The sequence below is a fragment of the Eubalaena glacialis genome, chromosome 11 (assembly GCF_028564815.1).
Source record: "Eubalaena glacialis isolate mEubGla1 chromosome 11, mEubGla1.1.hap2.+ XY, whole genome shotgun sequence".
Classification (NCBI taxonomy): Eukaryota; Metazoa; Chordata; class Mammalia; order Artiodactyla; family Balaenidae; genus Eubalaena; species Eubalaena glacialis.
In genome coordinates this window covers 16,297,723-16,315,067 of record NC_083726.1, presented here as the reverse complement: position 1 = coordinate 16,315,067, position 17,345 = coordinate 16,297,723, and positions in this window count along the sequence as shown.

Genomic DNA, 17,345 nt, shown 5'->3' with positions numbered 1-17,345 from the left:
TCAGGCTGCTGTAACAAAGTACCATAGACTGGGTGGCTTATAAACAACAGAAACTTTTTTCTCACAGTTCTCGAGGCTAGACATCTGAGATCAGAGCCAGCATGGTTGGGTTCTGGTGAGAGTCCTTTTCTGGGTTGAAGACTGCTAACTTCTTGTTGTATCCTCACATGGTGGAATTGGGGTGAGGGAGCTCGCTGGGCTCTCTTCTATAAGGTCACTAATTCTATTCATGAGGGCTCCACCCTCATGACTTCATCACCTCCTGAAGGCCCCCACCTCCTAATATCATCACATCAGATGTTAGAATTTCAACATATAATTCTGAAGGTATACAAGCATTCAGTCTATAACAGTAGGGCAAGCTGCCACCCTGAAATCTTTAGAGACAGGCAAATCCGAGACACATCTGAGATGTACTTACCTGAAGCAGAAGCTGATGGAGACGTAAACTAATAGGAAAATTTAAATAGTGATTTTGATGAATTTTGAGAGGATAAGCATGGACTAGCCTGAGAGTGAGAAACTTCTGAAGCCTTCAGATTTGGTTGGGGGGGGCACACATTTTTGTGGGCTCTACCTCCAGTAACCCCATCAGGTGATCATGGTTAAGATGCCAGAAAAGTCCCCTCATGGCTGTGGCAGGGGCAGGGGAAGAGTAATCATTATGAAATATAGCCAGAGTGTTCTCCATAATAAGGACCTACTCTCCAGGGAAAAAACTATTCCAGAGCCTTATCCCACCTGGGGGAAGGGCATTCCTCCCTCTCAGTCCCCTCTAACTTACTGTCTCACTTAGGGGAGAAATTGATGCCAGTAGAGAATCACTTGTGAAGGTCCAGGCCAGAGGCACAGCTCACCAGAGCACTGAGATTTAATCATAAGGTTAGGGAATGCTCTCCCTCCACTCCAACAGGGCTCCAGTACAATAAGCTTGAAGATAGGTCTGTGGCCTGGGGGTTGGGGACCCCTATTATATAGGATAGAAACTTGCATCCACATAAAGAAAGGAAGAACATTAGATAAGAAATGAAATCTTTTTATTTTTCTTAATTGATCTAAAAATAACTATTTAAGGTAATAATCATGATTTATTGGGTGATTATAGCATATGTATAAGTGAAATAAATGACAGTAATGTCATTAGGGGATGAGTGAGAGGAAGTGGGAATACTCTATTATAATGGACCTGCACTACACATGAAGTAATATAGTGTTATTTGAAGGTGGACTTAGATAGTTAAAAATGTATTTTGGAAACTCTAGGGCAACCAGTAAAAAATGTTTAAGAAGAAACATAATTGATGTCCTAATGGAGGAGATAAAATAGAACCATATAAAATGCTCAATTAAAATCAAAGAAGGCAGAAGAAAAAGAAAGAGAAAAAGAAACAAAGAACAAATTCAAGGAATAGAACAGAGTTACAAACATAGTAGATGTTAATCCAACTATACCAATAGTCACTTTTAATGTGAATTATCTAAATATACCAATTAAAAGACAGAAATTGTCAGAGTGGATTAAAAAAAAAAAGACCTAACTATGATACTGTCACTGTCTACTCTGTGTTCTTACATACACCTGATATCCTTAAAATAAATTTCCTATTTTTTTATTAAACTATATCCAAGTTTACTTGTAACCCAAAGAGTTCAAACTAATACTCTACAGAAGACTGCAATCAGCATAGATAAGACAATATGTGCACATGCATTGTAAAGACATTTTAAAACAATGAATGCATGCATATTGAGAAAGCCTTCCTCAGATTATTTGGGACACACATGGGAAATGTGACAGAAGGAAGCATAAAGGTTGCCATGTTATAAGCACAGCATCTGGGGGAAAAATTAAAGGGATAGAAGAAGACATACTACTCTATAATACTATCCAGAAGAAATCTGTAGTAGCTATATTAATTTCAGACAAAGCAGACTTCAGAACAAGGAAAATTATCAGGAATAAAAAGAGACATTATATAATGATAAAGGGGTCAATTCTCCAAGAATACAAAATAACCCTTAATGTATATGCACCTGACAAGAAAACATCAAAATACATGAACCAAAAACGGATAGAATTGAATGGAAAAATAGACAAATCCACTGTTATAGCTGGAGAGTTCAACACTCTTGTTTCAGTAACTGATAGACCAAGCAGACAATCAGTAAGGACATTTAACCTGAATGACACTGTCAGTCACCTCAATGAAATTGACATTTATAGAACACTCCATCCAACAAGAGCAGAATATGCATTCTTCTCAAGCTCACATGAACATTCACCCAACAAAGACCACTTTCTGGGCCATAAAACATACTTGAACAAAATAGGTATAGGATCTATATGAAGAAACTGCAATACTCTAATAAAAGAAGTCACAGAATATCTAAATATCAATAAATAGATATTCCATGTTCATGAATTGGAAACTCAGTATATTAAGATGTTAAATTTCCCAACTTGATGTATAGATTCAGCATGATCCAAACCCAATGTTATTTTGTGGATATCAACAAAAAGATTCTAACATTTATATGGAAAGGCAAAAGATCTGGAATAAGCAAAATGGTCTTGAAAAAGAAGAATAAAATTGGGGGTTTCACCTACCCAATTTCAAGACTTACTGTAAACCACAATAATCAAGACAGTGTGGTATTGGTGAAATAACAGACATATTGATTAATGGAACAGAATAGAGAACCCAGAAATAGACTTACACAAATATAGTCTACTTACCTTTGAAAATGGAGAAATAATATTCTTTTCAACAAATGATGCTGGAACAAATGGATGTCCATATGCAAAAAAAAAATGAACCTACACCCAGACCTTACATTTTTCACAAAAATTAACTCAAAATGGATCAGAGACCTAAATATAAAATTCAAAACTAAAAACTTCTAGAAGAAAACATAGGAGAAAATCTAGATGACCTTGGGCTCGGTAATGAGGTTTTAGATAAAACACTAAAATCATGAGCCATGAAAGAAAACTTGATGTTATTAGACTTTGTTAAAATTAAAAAGTCTGCTCTGTGGAAAACAAGCCACAAACTGGGAGAAAATATTTGCAAAACACATATCTGATTAAGCACTTGTGTTTAAAATATACAAAGAATTCATAAACCCCATTATAAGGAAACAACTCAAAAATGGGCAAAAGATCTGAACAGACACCTCAACAAAGAAGATACACAGATTTAAAATAGCATGTGAAAAGATGCTCAACATCATTTGTCGTTAGGGATTTCAAATTAAAACAATGAGATGCCACCACATACCTATGGAGTGGCAAAACTCCTAAAAAACTGACAATACAAATTGCTGGTGAGGGTGTGAAGCAACAGGACTTCTCATTCATTGCTGATAGAAATGCAAAATGGACAGCCACTTTGGAAGACAGCTGGGCAGTTTCTAACAAAACTAAACATTGTCTTACCATGCAATCTAGTAATCATGTTGCTAAGTATTTATCCAACTGATTGGAAAACTTATGCACACAGGAAAGTCTGCATAGGGCTGTTCATAGCAGCTTTATTCATAATCTGCAAAAGAAGGGAAGCAACCAAGATATCCTTCAATAGGTGAATTGATAATCAAACTATGGTACATACATGCAGTGGGATATTATTAAACATTAAAAAAGAGCAATCAAGCCACTAAAATATGGTTGAATCTTAATTGTGTATTGCTAAGTGAAAGAGTCTGGAAAAGGCAAAACTTTTTGATAAAAAAGAGATGGTAAAAATACCAGTGATTGTCAGGTGTTTTGGGGCAATGCAGGAAGTAGAATAGGAGAGGTGAAGCACAGGAGATTTTTTTAGGGTGGATAAATTATTGCATATGATACTGTAGTGGTGAATACATAATACTACGCATTTGTCAAAACCCACAGAACTTTATAGTACAAAGAGTGAACCTTAATGGATGTAAAGTTAAAGAAAATCATTTAGGAGGTTGGGGGATCCCAGGATGGGACGTAGAATGGGACAAAACAACCTGTGTTATACATTTATGAAGCAACTTCATTGATGGGAGTGGGAGGAAAATGTGCTGACCTAAGTAATCTCGGAAATTAGTAGTCTGTAAGACCTAGGCCCTGTACTCTAGTTGATAAAGTTGTTTCCTATGGGGTATGGGTTAACAATTTTGGTACCACTATACAATACCGGAATTGAACAATTAAGAAAATGATGTAGTATGGTGAGAGCCAGGTTTCTCACTGTTGGAGAGGGAGGGGCGAGAGGGAAGCAAGAGGACCCTAAGGAAACATGGTTACTAAATGTAATATGTATCTTGGACGGGATTCTGAAATAAGAAAAGGACATTTAGGTAAACAGTAAAGAAATCTAGATAAAGGGCCAACTTTAGTTAATCATGAATCAATGTTGGTTCATTAGTTAGTAAGTATACTATACCAATGTTAGATGTTAACAAGGGAAAATGGGTGTGGGGTTTATGTGAACTCTCTGTATGATTTTTGCAATTGCTCTGTAAATTTAAACTGTTCTAAAATAAAAAGTTTGGGAAGTTCCCTGGTGGCTTAGTGGTTAGGATTCTGAGCTTTCACTGCCATGGCCCATGTTCAGTTGCTAGTTGGGAAACTGAGATCCTGCAAGCTGCATGACATGGCCAAAAATAAATAAATAATTTGTTTAGAAAAAAGCATAGAAAAGTGAGAGTTCCTCAGAATTGCAATTAGAATGATCTAAACTGATATTTAATCTGTGTATGACAGTAAAATAATAAATGAAACAATATTGAGTGCTAAAATTTTGAAGAAAGGATTAGAGAAAACCACAATGAGATACCAATAAACCCATTAGAATGAGTAAAATTTTTTAATTTGACAATATTGAGTGATGATGTTGGCAATGATGTGGAGATATTGGAACTCTCATACATTGCTGATGGGATTGTAACATGCTACAACCTCTTTGGAAAACTGTTTTTGACAGTTTTCTTATAAGTTAAAAATTCACTTACCCTATGACCCAACAATTTAATTTCTAGGTGTCTCCCCGAGAGATATAAAAGCATATGCACGCACAAAGACTTGTTCGTGAATGTTCATACAAATTTTACCCATACTTGCCCAAAGCTGGTAACCGCCCAAATTGGTGACTCACTAAACAAATTTTGGTATTTTTATGTAATGGAATACTACTCAGAATTAAAAAGGAACAAACCTACTGCATATGCAATGAAATGGATCAATATAAAAAACATTATACTGAGTGAAAGAAGCCAGACAGAAAAAGAGTATATACTATATGATTCTATTTTGATGAAGCTCGAGGAAAGACAAATCTAATCTATAGTGATAGCAGATCAATGGTTGCTTGAGGCTGAGGATGGGAGGTGGAAATTGAGAAGAAACAAAAGGGAACTTTTTAGGATAATGAAAATATTAAATATCGATTCTGGTGATGGTTATACATATGTGTATGTTTATCAACACTCATCTAACATTGTACACTTAAAATGTGTGCATTTTATTATAAATCATTTTATAATGAAGTTTATTTTTAAAAAGGAGTAGAGGGGGAAATGACAGATTAGAAGGTGAAGGTGATTAAATTTATGCAAAATTGACATCCTTGAAGAAGGATACCAAACAAATAGAACAACAGCAACAAAATCTTCAAAGTACAATTCAAGAAAAGTTTCTAGGAAAAAGAAAAGGCTCAAACTAAAGCTTGACAGACTCATCATATCCCAGGAATATTTGATACAGAAAAATCAACACTGAAATTAGAATATTTATTAGGTATCAAAGCAAAATAAAGAATATTTGGGGCTTCCATGTAAAAAATCAGGTTACTACATATTGTAACATAAAAAGACTAAAAAATACCAAATGTATCTGTTGCTATCAATAAATTCAAGTGGATAAACTAACTTATTAAAAGGAGAAATATTCTGGCTGGGTCACAGTGCAAGACTCAGCTATTTGCAGTAATGAATAGACACAAAACATGATAACCAAGGAAGTTTAAAATAGAGATATGGGGCAAAATCCTGGACTATATAAACAAAAAGAATGCAAAAATGATCACGATAAAATTCAGGGCAAAAAGTATTAAATGGGGGTAAATAAAGGCAATTTATATTAAGGGGCAAACTGCACAATGAAGACCTTACATTTAAATTTATATACCAATTACAATATCATCCTAATTTATGAAGCAAAAATATAAGGAAATAAAAGAAGAGGTAGAAATACAAGTAGGACACTTCATCTCTCTTAGCCTAAGAGATAACATTCAGTAAGCTGAGAGAAGACTTAAATAAATACATAAGACAAATTTAATGCACTGAACTTTATACAACCAAAACAAATAATCATTATCTTCTCAAGAACCATATAACATAACATTCTCCAATCCCAATGCAAGAAAACTAAAAATCAATGGCAAAACTAGAAGACAAAGGAAAGCAAAAAACCGTCACCAACTGCTGAATCAAAGAGAAAATCAAAGCAAAAGTTAGAGAATATTTAGAAAATAATGGTAATGAAAACATATTTAAACTGATGAGATATGACTAAAGTAGTCTAGAGAGAGAAAAATCATAGCAAAAGACATAACAGTTATAAATAATAAAAATGAAAATTAATTAATAATCTAACTTAAGAAATTAGAAAGAGAACAATGGAATAAAGACAAAGAAGCAGAAGGAAAACGAATATAAGAGTAGAATTTGGGCTCCCCTGGTGGCGCAGTGGTTGAGAATTTGCCTGCTAATGCAGGGGACATGGGTTCGAGCCCTGGTCTGGGAAGATCCCACATGCCGCGGAGCAACTAGGCCCGTGAGCCACAACTACTGAGCCTGCGCGTCTGGAGCCTGTGCTCCGCAACAAGAGAGGCCACGATAGTGAGAGGCCCGCGCACCGCGATGAAGAGTGGCCCCCGCTTGCTGCAACTGGAGGAAGCCCTCACACAGAAACGAAGACCCAACACAGCCAAAATAAATAAATAAATAAATAAGTAAATAATAATTAAAAGGTGCTAATAATTTTTTAAAAAAAGAGTAGAATTTAATGCATTAGAAAGTAAAAAAAGGTATAACTAATAAGTAAAAGAGGTTATTTAGAATAAAAACAAGAATCTAATCAAGAAAAAAGGAGAAAGCACAAAGAACACAAAATGTAAAGAAGAACAATGAAAATAATCTGAGAGTAAACTAAAATAATTGTCTAATTTGTTCAGTTTCAAAATAAGATTTCCAGGGAAATATGAATATCTAATATTAACCTTAGAAAAGACAGTAAAATCTAAACAGACCATTAGATAGAGAAGAGTTAAGTGTTAAAGATTTAGTAAACTATCTTCCACCGAAGAAAAGCCCACATGGTTTCCCAGGGGAAATTGAACCAAAATTCTAAGGAACCGTAATGCTTTAAATTTTTTTTCTTGAAAATTAAAGAATAACGTTCTGTAAGTTTATGCATTGAGGTACTCCCTTTTTTCCCAAAAATAGCAATAATGGACAAAATACTCAAACAGAAAATTAAACAAACATAGCCAGTTTCAAAAACAAATTCAATATCTCTATGCACTGGGAAACAGGACAGTAACACGAAGTGCAAACCTCAGCTAAAGAACTGGCAAACTGGGTTCAGAACCTGCCATGGCAGCTTTTTCAGGGTCAACTGGGTCATCACCAGAAATCAGAGGCTGTACCAGGGCTCCCCCATCTGTGAAAGGAGGCTGAAAAATCATTGCCAGCTGCTGCCTTACAAGACTTGCATGAAGCTCTGGTCCTGGGGAGGCACAGTTTATGACCAGGAATTAAATCAAGCTGACCACTGACAGCTTGGTAGCATATTTGCCATTGCTTCAATATCACCATAGGGCAGGAACCCTACACTGCCAAATAAGACCTGGTTCAGGACAAAGAGGATGGGGTAGAACCACTAGTCTGGCTGGTGGGAGAGTGAAGAAAGGGGGTGGGGTGGGGTGGGGTGGGGAATGATGACAATAGAGACATTTTCCAACATACAAAGACTAAAAGAGTTTATTACCCTTCAACAAGAAGAAAAGAGGAAAGCTGTGGGATTCAAGAAACAGTGGTGAACAAAGAAATTAATAAATGTGTGGATACATTTAATTAACTGTAGACTAAAAAAGCCATTAACTTTTTGTGTATAGAAAAGTGAAACACATTATGGAAATCAGTATTAGGTGGGGTTATGTTCAATGGGCAGTTACAGCATGTTCAGATTCTTGTTTTATTTGTGACTTTAGGCTTTTTATAAGAAAATTAACTAAGTATATGTGCTGAAAATTCAAGGGCAACCCTTAGAAGAACAGAAATCCACTCAGCACAGAGGGAGGTAAAAGAATATAGAAAACCTTATTTGTTATACCATAACAAATTACTGCAAACTTGGTAACTTAAAACAACTGAAATTTATTCTCTCACTGTTCTGGAGGCCAGAAGTCCAAAATCAAGGTGTCAGTAGGGCTGTGCTCCCTCTGAAGTGTCTAGGGGAGATCTTTCTTTGCGTCTTCCAGCTTCTGGTGGCTTCAGGAGTTCCTTTGGCTTGTGGCTACATAATTCCAACCTCTGCCTCCTTTGCATGGCCTTCTCTTCTCTCTGTGTCTCTCCCCTGTGTGTCTCTTATAAGGACACTTGTCATCTGAATAATCCTGGATGGTCTCATCTCAAGATTCTAAACTTATTTACATCTGCAAAGACCCTTTGTCCAAATGAGGTCATATTCACAGGCTCTGAGGGTCAGGAAGTGGACGTGTCTTTTGGGAGGGCACCATTCAACCCACTATAAAGGTTAACTTGCCTATTATAACAAAAAAAGAGAGACTATCAAAATGGATTTTTATAATACATCTGTACACCAATTACAAATGATATGCCTAAAGTAAATTACATATAATGATTGAAAATCAAGGGAAAAATATATCTACCAAGGAAGTGCTAATCAAAAAAGTTATAGCAATGTTAAAGCAGACAGCTTATAACTTGCATTGTCACTTTATTTTTAACGTCTTTTGATGAACAGTTCTTAATTTTATAGGGGCAAATTTGTCAGTATTTTCACTTTTTGAGTCTTAAGATCTTCTTATCTACCCCAAAATCAGAATAATATTCACCTATATTTTCTATTAAAACTTATAAAGTTTTGCTTTTGACATATAAGTTTGTGATCCATCTGAGTTAATTATTTGTGTGGTGTGAGGTAGGATCAATTCCACTTTTTTTCAATATGGATAACAGTTTTTTTTTTTTCAGATTCACTTACAGAATAATACCTCTTTTCAACGCTCATCTGCCCTGACAGATAAGTGAGTCTGTTTCTGGGATCTCTATTCTATCCAGTGTTCAGATTGTTTATCCTGTCCCTATACTGTTATCTTGGTTACTATAGCTTCATAATAAGTCCTAATAGCTGGTAGGACAAGTCTTTCCTCCCTACTTTTTTCTCTAGAAGGTATTGACTTCTTTGGACCTTTTATTCTTCTATAACAATTAAGAGACAGTAAAGATCTAAATAAAGAAATCTATTATGTTCATGAACAGGAAGATAACAATATAAAGATGCCAGTTCTCCCCAAAATGATCTATGAAATTCCAATCACAGTTCCAACAGGTTGTTCATGGAACTTGATAAGCTGCTTGTTCTCTTTGATCCAGCAATTCTATTTCTAGTAGTATATCCTACATATACTAGCACATATAGGCTAAGTGAATGTACAAAGCAATTCACTGAAGCATTATTGATACTAGAAAAAAGATTAGAAACAATCTAATATCAACAAAGATGGAACTGATTAAATTATGGAACATCCATATGAAGAAATATCATAAAAAAATTTTAAAGATAAAGCCAACTCCATATACAGGTACTATGTCGTGAACTCCAACATACATTGTTTAGTGGAAAAGAAAGGAGCATAGTAATTTAAATTATACTTCTAAATTATTAATTGTGATTTTAATCATTATCATTAATATCACTAATATTTATTGAGCATTTATTATGAGACAGACACTTTCCTAGGTGACAGAGCATGGCTGAGATGTTTTTACCCTAGTGGAGTTTTGAGAGGCGGCATTACCAGTCATCTACCATTGCCAGAGAGAAGGGCGGTGCAATGGAGGCAGCACACACTTATATTTAAATGGAGGATTCAGCCCTGTGTTGAGGAAGAGGGAGGCAAGCTGGAAGACACCACGTCTATCGTGTGGGCCATCCTATCCACCATTCCACTCAATGAGCACATGGACAGAGGAGAAGGACCCATAAGGGAGATCAACATTGAAATAGTAAATAAGACATTGACTGAGTGTCTCAAAGGAGAACTGGGGATGATAAAAGTCTATGACGTAAGAAATTATTTATGTTGGGCCTTTTGGTTGCAAGTAGTAGAAACCAAATTCAAACTGCCTTAAGCAAAAAGGTGAACTTATTGGCTCACATATCTGAAAAGTCCAAAAGAAGATTGAACGTCGGGCATCATTGGATCCACTCAAAAGGCATCACTGGGACTCTCTCTCCCTTCATTTCTTGGCTCAGCTTCCATCTAGGTGGGATTCAGTGTCAGGCAAACTCCCTTCTCAGGTGGCCTTCAGCAGATCCAGAATTTCATCCTTCCAGTTTAAACTCTTGTTTGCAAGAATTCTAACAAAAGCCCTGGCTATGTGTGGACCACATGCCCACACCCTGGCACTGGGAAAGGGGTCAATTCCATATAGTTCAACCACATAGACTGAAGCAGATGGTATCAGAGAAGAAACAGAGCTGTTTTCAATAGAATGAGTGTGAATAGATAGATGCTGAACAGGCGGAACCTACAATTGTCTACAACTGGGGCTTAACCTAGTTTGCAAACCCAGGAATGGCTATTTTGGAAATATGGAATTCAAGGTGGGGGTTTAGAAAACTCTAACAAATATGAAAATGCTTACCGGTCTTCTGAATAAAGGTCCTTGGAGGTGCCTTTTATTGCTTCTACCCTTATGTGACGGTATTGAAGGGTCCCCTAAATTGGGAGGTAATAGAGGAAGAGTCATGATAGAATTGTCTTTTACTTTTGCCTTTATCTTGCGTCTATCCCTGAATTTAGGAGCAACGTCTTATTCATATCATATTCCTAGCACTTAGCCTGGTCTGTAGTGGGGAATAAATAAATATTTGACAATCAAAGGATAAACTAATGAATAAAATATACGTTCTAAGAGTATCTTTTGTCATTAGATCTTCTAAACCGTATTCTTGCAATGAACTGTTTTGTCTTCCCACTTCACTTGCCATTCTTTTTCCTGGTTTCCCTGGCTCTTCTACCCCTTGATTTTGTATCCTTGTTCCTGATAACCACTTCAGGCTACTCGTGTTTTGATGACTCATTTCAACTCTCTGTTAGATTCCTCATTCTTCCATACAAGTTTAACCCTCAGTTTTTATACAGCTACATTGATGCTCAGTTTGAAAATGATAGTTTCAAGCCTCCCTTGTAGCTAAGAATGGTCATGTGACTTAGTTCTGGATGATAGGAGGTAAGCAGAGGCGTATGACAACTTCCAGGAAACTTCCGTGGTCGCTAGCCTCCAGAGATGGTCCCCAACAGTTCTTCCCCTCCTGTACATACCACTCTTCACATCAAGAGGTGGAGTGTGTCTGCTTTCACCCCTTCTTTGGGCTTGTCCTGTGACAGCTTTGACCACTAGAATGCAGAGGAAGGACATTCAGGGAATTCCAAGCTTAGGCTTCAAGAGGATTGGAACTTTCATTTTCTTCCTCTTGGGATACCCATGCTTGGAATGATACTTTTTGAATGCACTTCCATGCTATGAGGAGCCCAAGCAGCTGTGAGGAAGAATCCTCATGAAAAAGAACGGAGGCTTCAGACAATGGCCCCAGCAAGCTCCTAGCTAATAGCCAGTGCCAACTTTCCAGCCTTGTGGTTGAGGACACCTTGGACCTATCATTTGTCCCAGAATGCTGGCCAACACCAAGTGAAGCAGAAGAACTGTGCAGTCTACTCACACAATCATGATGTATAATAAATTATTACTATGTTAAGCCACTAACAAGCATAAGGCTTGTTATGCTTCAGTAGAAAATGAAAACACTTTCCTTAAAATATGGTTATCATATGTTCTTCGCCTCTTCTTTTTCCCTTTCTCCTTCATGTATATAGGAATATATACATGATAAATAGAGCTGAAGCAATCATATTGGACTATGAGGTAATCTTAGGAATGTAGGTCATGCAAGAGAAAATAACTTGAAGTGTCTCTACTTCATGTAAGAAATACAGCTTCTATCTTGAATAAGCCACTCTTATTTTGGGTCTCTATTCAAGCTGAACCTAATTCTAACTGTATTGACTCATTCTCAGGCACCATTCAAATGATAACATCTGCACATCCCCTCAGTTTTTTCAGTTTGCTTCTTCTTCCATTTATTTTTTAATTAATTTTTGTTTTATCAAATATATGTGTATACAGTTTTTAAATCCACATAATTTTGGAGTTCCAGTTCCTGACAACATGAAGGATCAGCTTAATCTCACTAATTCCTTCCTCCAAATCCTACTTCATAAATGCCACAAAAGCCAGAAGGAAGTTGTGTGAAACTAACACAAATGCATGAGAAAACTCTGTGCAACAGGAGGTGTTTAGGTCCTGGTGTGGGGGAGAAGTAGAAGCCCAGAGCCAAACATGGCTGAGCCCCATGGATGAAAACCGGGTCAGGTGGGTTGCGGAGACTTTGAGATGTGCCTTTTGCTCTTTAACATTGTCCTGGGCAGACTTTGCTCATCTCCATGCCATGGTGAAGCAGAAAAAACAGCAGCCAGCCATGTAGTGTCAGGACTACCAATGTAACATCAGAGCAGGCACACTAGCCAAGTTGGGTGGTTAGGAGCTGGTTAATAATGGGTGCAAGCAGACTGGCCATCCCCTTAGCATTCCTTGCTTGCCCCACCCTGTGTTATGGTGACTGCTGCTTCACAGACAACGTTTGAAAAAGAGCAGGTCCAGCATGGAAGTCTAAACCATAAAGTCCTGAGGTGTGTTCTCACTCTCTCTCTCTGCAACCCCTATGTAAACTTACCAGGAAAGATAGAAAGTAGGGCTTATGCTTTCTTTGGTCCTCCTCACCAGCTCAGACATCACTACTTCTAGGATAGGATTTCTCAGTCTTGGCTCTATTGAAATTTTGGGCAGATAAATTCAGATAAATTATTGTTGTTAGAGGATGTCCTGTACACTGTAGGGTTTTTAGGAGCATCCCTGACCTCTACCCACTAAAAGCCAGTAGCAATACTCTACTACTGCCCCCCTGCCCCTCGCCCAGATTGTGGCAACTCAAAATGTCTCCAGAAACTTCTAAATGTCTCCTGTTGGAGCAAAATCACCCCTGGTTGAGACCTCTATTTTAGGAGAATGGGTATAGGGCCCCTGCACTGCAATGTGATAGCCCTGAATATGAACTCATAGGAAAAAATAATTAGGCTTGTTGGGAGAGCCACTGGGATAAGAGAGAAACAACAAATGGAAAACTCAAGTATATTAAAGATATAAGAAAGGATACTGCTATAATGCCAAAGGCATAAAGGAGACCCAAGAATTTCTGAGTATAAAAAAAAAACCTGAAACCAGAAATTCAATAGGTTGACTATTGAATAGTAGATGGAATAGCAGAATAAACGTAGAATAAATAAATGAAGTTGAGGATTAGTTCCAGAAAACATCAGGATGGGTTATATAGTTGAAATATTAAAAGGAAAAGTGAAGAGACACAGAAAATAGAAATATAAGGATCAACATTCAAATAATAGAAGTCCCAGAAGAAGAGGAAAAATAGAGATAGTGGAACATTTAAAGATACAGTAACAGAAGATTTCTCAGATTAGAGGAAGTTTTAAAACCTCAAAGTACAAATATAAGTACTTAGACAAATATGATCAATGAGGAAAAACATGCCTAGATATATTTTTGTATCATTTACGTGCACTGAAGATGAAGGGAAAAGTCTAAGCAGTTCTAGATACAAAGCAAATTGCCTCCAAAGGACAAGAATCAGACCAACATCATATTTCTCAGAAGCAACATCTGCAAGGAGATCGCAGAGTAATACTTCCGCTGTTGAAGTAAAAGAACCTGGGACCTAAATTCCAAATCCAGCTAAACTACCATTTAAATGTGATGTCAAAATAATTATTTTTACCATACGAAGACCCTCTTTGAAAACGTTCTGAGAGGAAGTGCTCCAGCAAGAAGCAAAAAAACACCAAGGGGATGTGACCAAAACTGGAAAGGTAGATAAATAACTTGGTGAATTTCACTGTTATAAAACTCAGCAATCATTACAACGAAATAAGCAAACAAAACTTTACATGCATGGCAATCAGTAACTAAAATTGATCAGCTAGATTGAAATTTCTTTTGCTTAAAATTATACATTCAATTTTATTCTTCTGGTTGTTGCTCATAACTACTAAAATAAAACTTGGTTTAATTTTACACTTTGTAATGGCAAGTAATAAGGACGACAAAAACAAAAAGAAGGTGTGATGAATAGAATACATGAGAAGAAGGCTGATATTATTTTTAAAGAAATTTAAATATAAGAGTAATTACAATAAGTAGAAATAGATAAAACAGTATAAAATAAAAAGACACGGGGGCTTCCCTGGTGGCACAGTGGTTGAGAATCTGCCTGCTAATGCAGGGGACACGGGTTCGAGCCCTGGTCTGGGAAGATCCCACATGCCGCAGAGCAGCTAGGCCCGTGAGCCACAACTACGGAGCCTGCGCGTCTGGAGCCTGTGCTCCGCAGCAAGAGAGGCCGCGAGAGTGAGAGGCCCGCGCACCGCGATGAAGAGTGGCCCCCGCTTGCCGCAACTAAAGCCCTGGCACAGAAACGAAGACTCAACATAGCCAAAAAAATAAATATAAAAATAAATAAATAAATAAAATATTAAATATCCTGTGTCAGTAAGTTTACCATTAAAAAAAAATGTTAAAAAAAAATAAAGACACAGAGAGGATTAATGTGTAATATTATTTACAAGAGAAACACTTAAAGCAAAAGGATACAAAAGGATTAAAAATATAGGGATGAGAAAGACAAGTTAGAGAACTATGAATTTTTTAATGTAGCAGTTTTATCATCAGAATCAATATGACAAAGAAGGATGCTATATATTTGTAAAACATATTTCAATGGACAGTGACCACATATATATTCACCTAAGAATTCTCTGAAATATATATATATATATATATTTAATGACCATTGAAAGAAATAACTAGGTCAACAAGTATAGTCGGTAGTGTGAGATACACAGGTGTAAGCATTTGTCATACTGATGGAACAGAAAACAAGGTCTGTGCACTTTACTGTATGTAAATTATTCCTTGTCTCAGCTCAGGTCCTCCAAGAAGCAGGAGCCAAAACACGATTAGACATGCAAGACATTTACTGGGGAGAAATGCCTGTAAAGAGTAAAGGGAACAGAATGGAAAAAGATGGGGAGAATCTTCACACTGCAATGCACGTCTGATCCCTGTGAAAGGAGAGGGGAAAGGCAGACTGGACAGAAAGACTCGCAGACTTCGACATGGTTCTAGAATGTTTCAGCTAGAGGAAGAGGGAGACCTCAAGCCAAAGTCTGCATCCTGCAAGAATGAGCAGCCCTATTCCCCCTGCTGTGCCCAGTGACTGAAGTGTGGCCTCAGCAGGCAAGAACGCGATGGTGGATTCAACCATGTCCGTCAGCCGTGCTCTCTGCAGCAGGTTCTCTTGAGGGAAATCTGGACGGCATATCTCCATGACTGTCACGTGCCTAAATAAGGTTATGAGAAAATAATCCTATAGTGTTCCTCCACACCAGCAATAACCATTTATGAAATAAAACAAACGAGATGTCATGTACAACAGCAAGTCAACCATAAAGTCTCCTGGAATAAATCAAACCAAGGCAAAGACTTTTACCAAGGAACTCAATTAAAGGGCACACAGATTTTTTGAATAAATGGAGAGATTATACTGTATTCATATATGGAATGACTAACATGCTGATTCAACTCAAAATGATTTTAATTTTAATTCAAGTCCAATTAAAATTCCTCAAGGATTTTTAATAAAGCTGACAAATTTATTCTAAAATATATATGGAAAAATTAGTTCATGAGTAGCTAAACCAATTTTGAAAAAGAAGAGAAGGGAGAACTTGCCTACCAGACATAAAGAAATGTTATAAAGCCATAGTAATTAAAATAGAGTAGCACCAGATCAGAAACAGGCAAAGAGATGAAAAGAAAAGACTAGAGAGTACATGTACAGGAAACTAGAATATGATTGCAGTGGTACCAAAAACCAGTGGGGAGAGTATGGATTAACAGTTGGTTGCTGTGGACTGAGTTGTATGCTCTGCACCCCCCACAAATTCATGTGTCATGGCTCTAACCCTCAATGTGACTGTATTTGCAGATAGGGCCTTTAGGAGGAAATTAACATTAAATGAGGGTTTAAGTGTGGGGCCCTAATCCTATAGGATTGGTGGCCTTATAAGAAGAGGAAGAGAGAAAGATCTCTCCATCTCTAGGCGCGCACACCAAAGGCCACGTGAGGATGCAGAGAGAAGGCATCCGTCTGCAGGCCAGAAAGACAACTGTCCCATGAAATCAAATCGACCAGAACCTTGATCTTGGACTCATAGCCCCAGAACTGTGACAAAATAAAATTCTGTTGTTTAAACCACCCACTCTGTGGTATTCTATTATGGCAGCCTGGGCTGACTAAGGCAATAGTTTGGTGGGGAAAAAAATGGTTAACTATATTGAAAGAATATATATATATAAAAGATGAACTGCAGTTGGATTAAATGTTTGGATGGAATGGTAAAAAGATTAAACTAATGAAAGAAAAATAGAAACTTTGTAATTTTGGAGAAAGGAAGATTTCTTAAATAAGATCCTCAAAGCATAAACCATAGTGTGGAAGAAAAATTGGTAGTGATATCCCATCACTTTTGCCAAATTCTATTCATTAGAAGTGAGTCGGTAGGTCCAGCTCACACTCAAAGAGGGAGAATTACATGAGTGTCTGAATACCAGAGGTGGGGATTTAAAGGTTGCTTAACATAGGATAGAAATAAGCAATCCACAAAGGACAAAATGCTACAATCTAATAAATACAAGAAAAGGTGCTGAACCTTACTAGTTAAAACAGCAATTATTCACCATTTTTACTCCACATTTGGCTAAAAGTTTTAAAAAATAACGTTTAGCACAAGCAAGGACACGCATGCACTTTCATATATTGCTGGTGGAAGAGTGAACTGTTAAACTTTTGAGGAAAGCAGTCCATC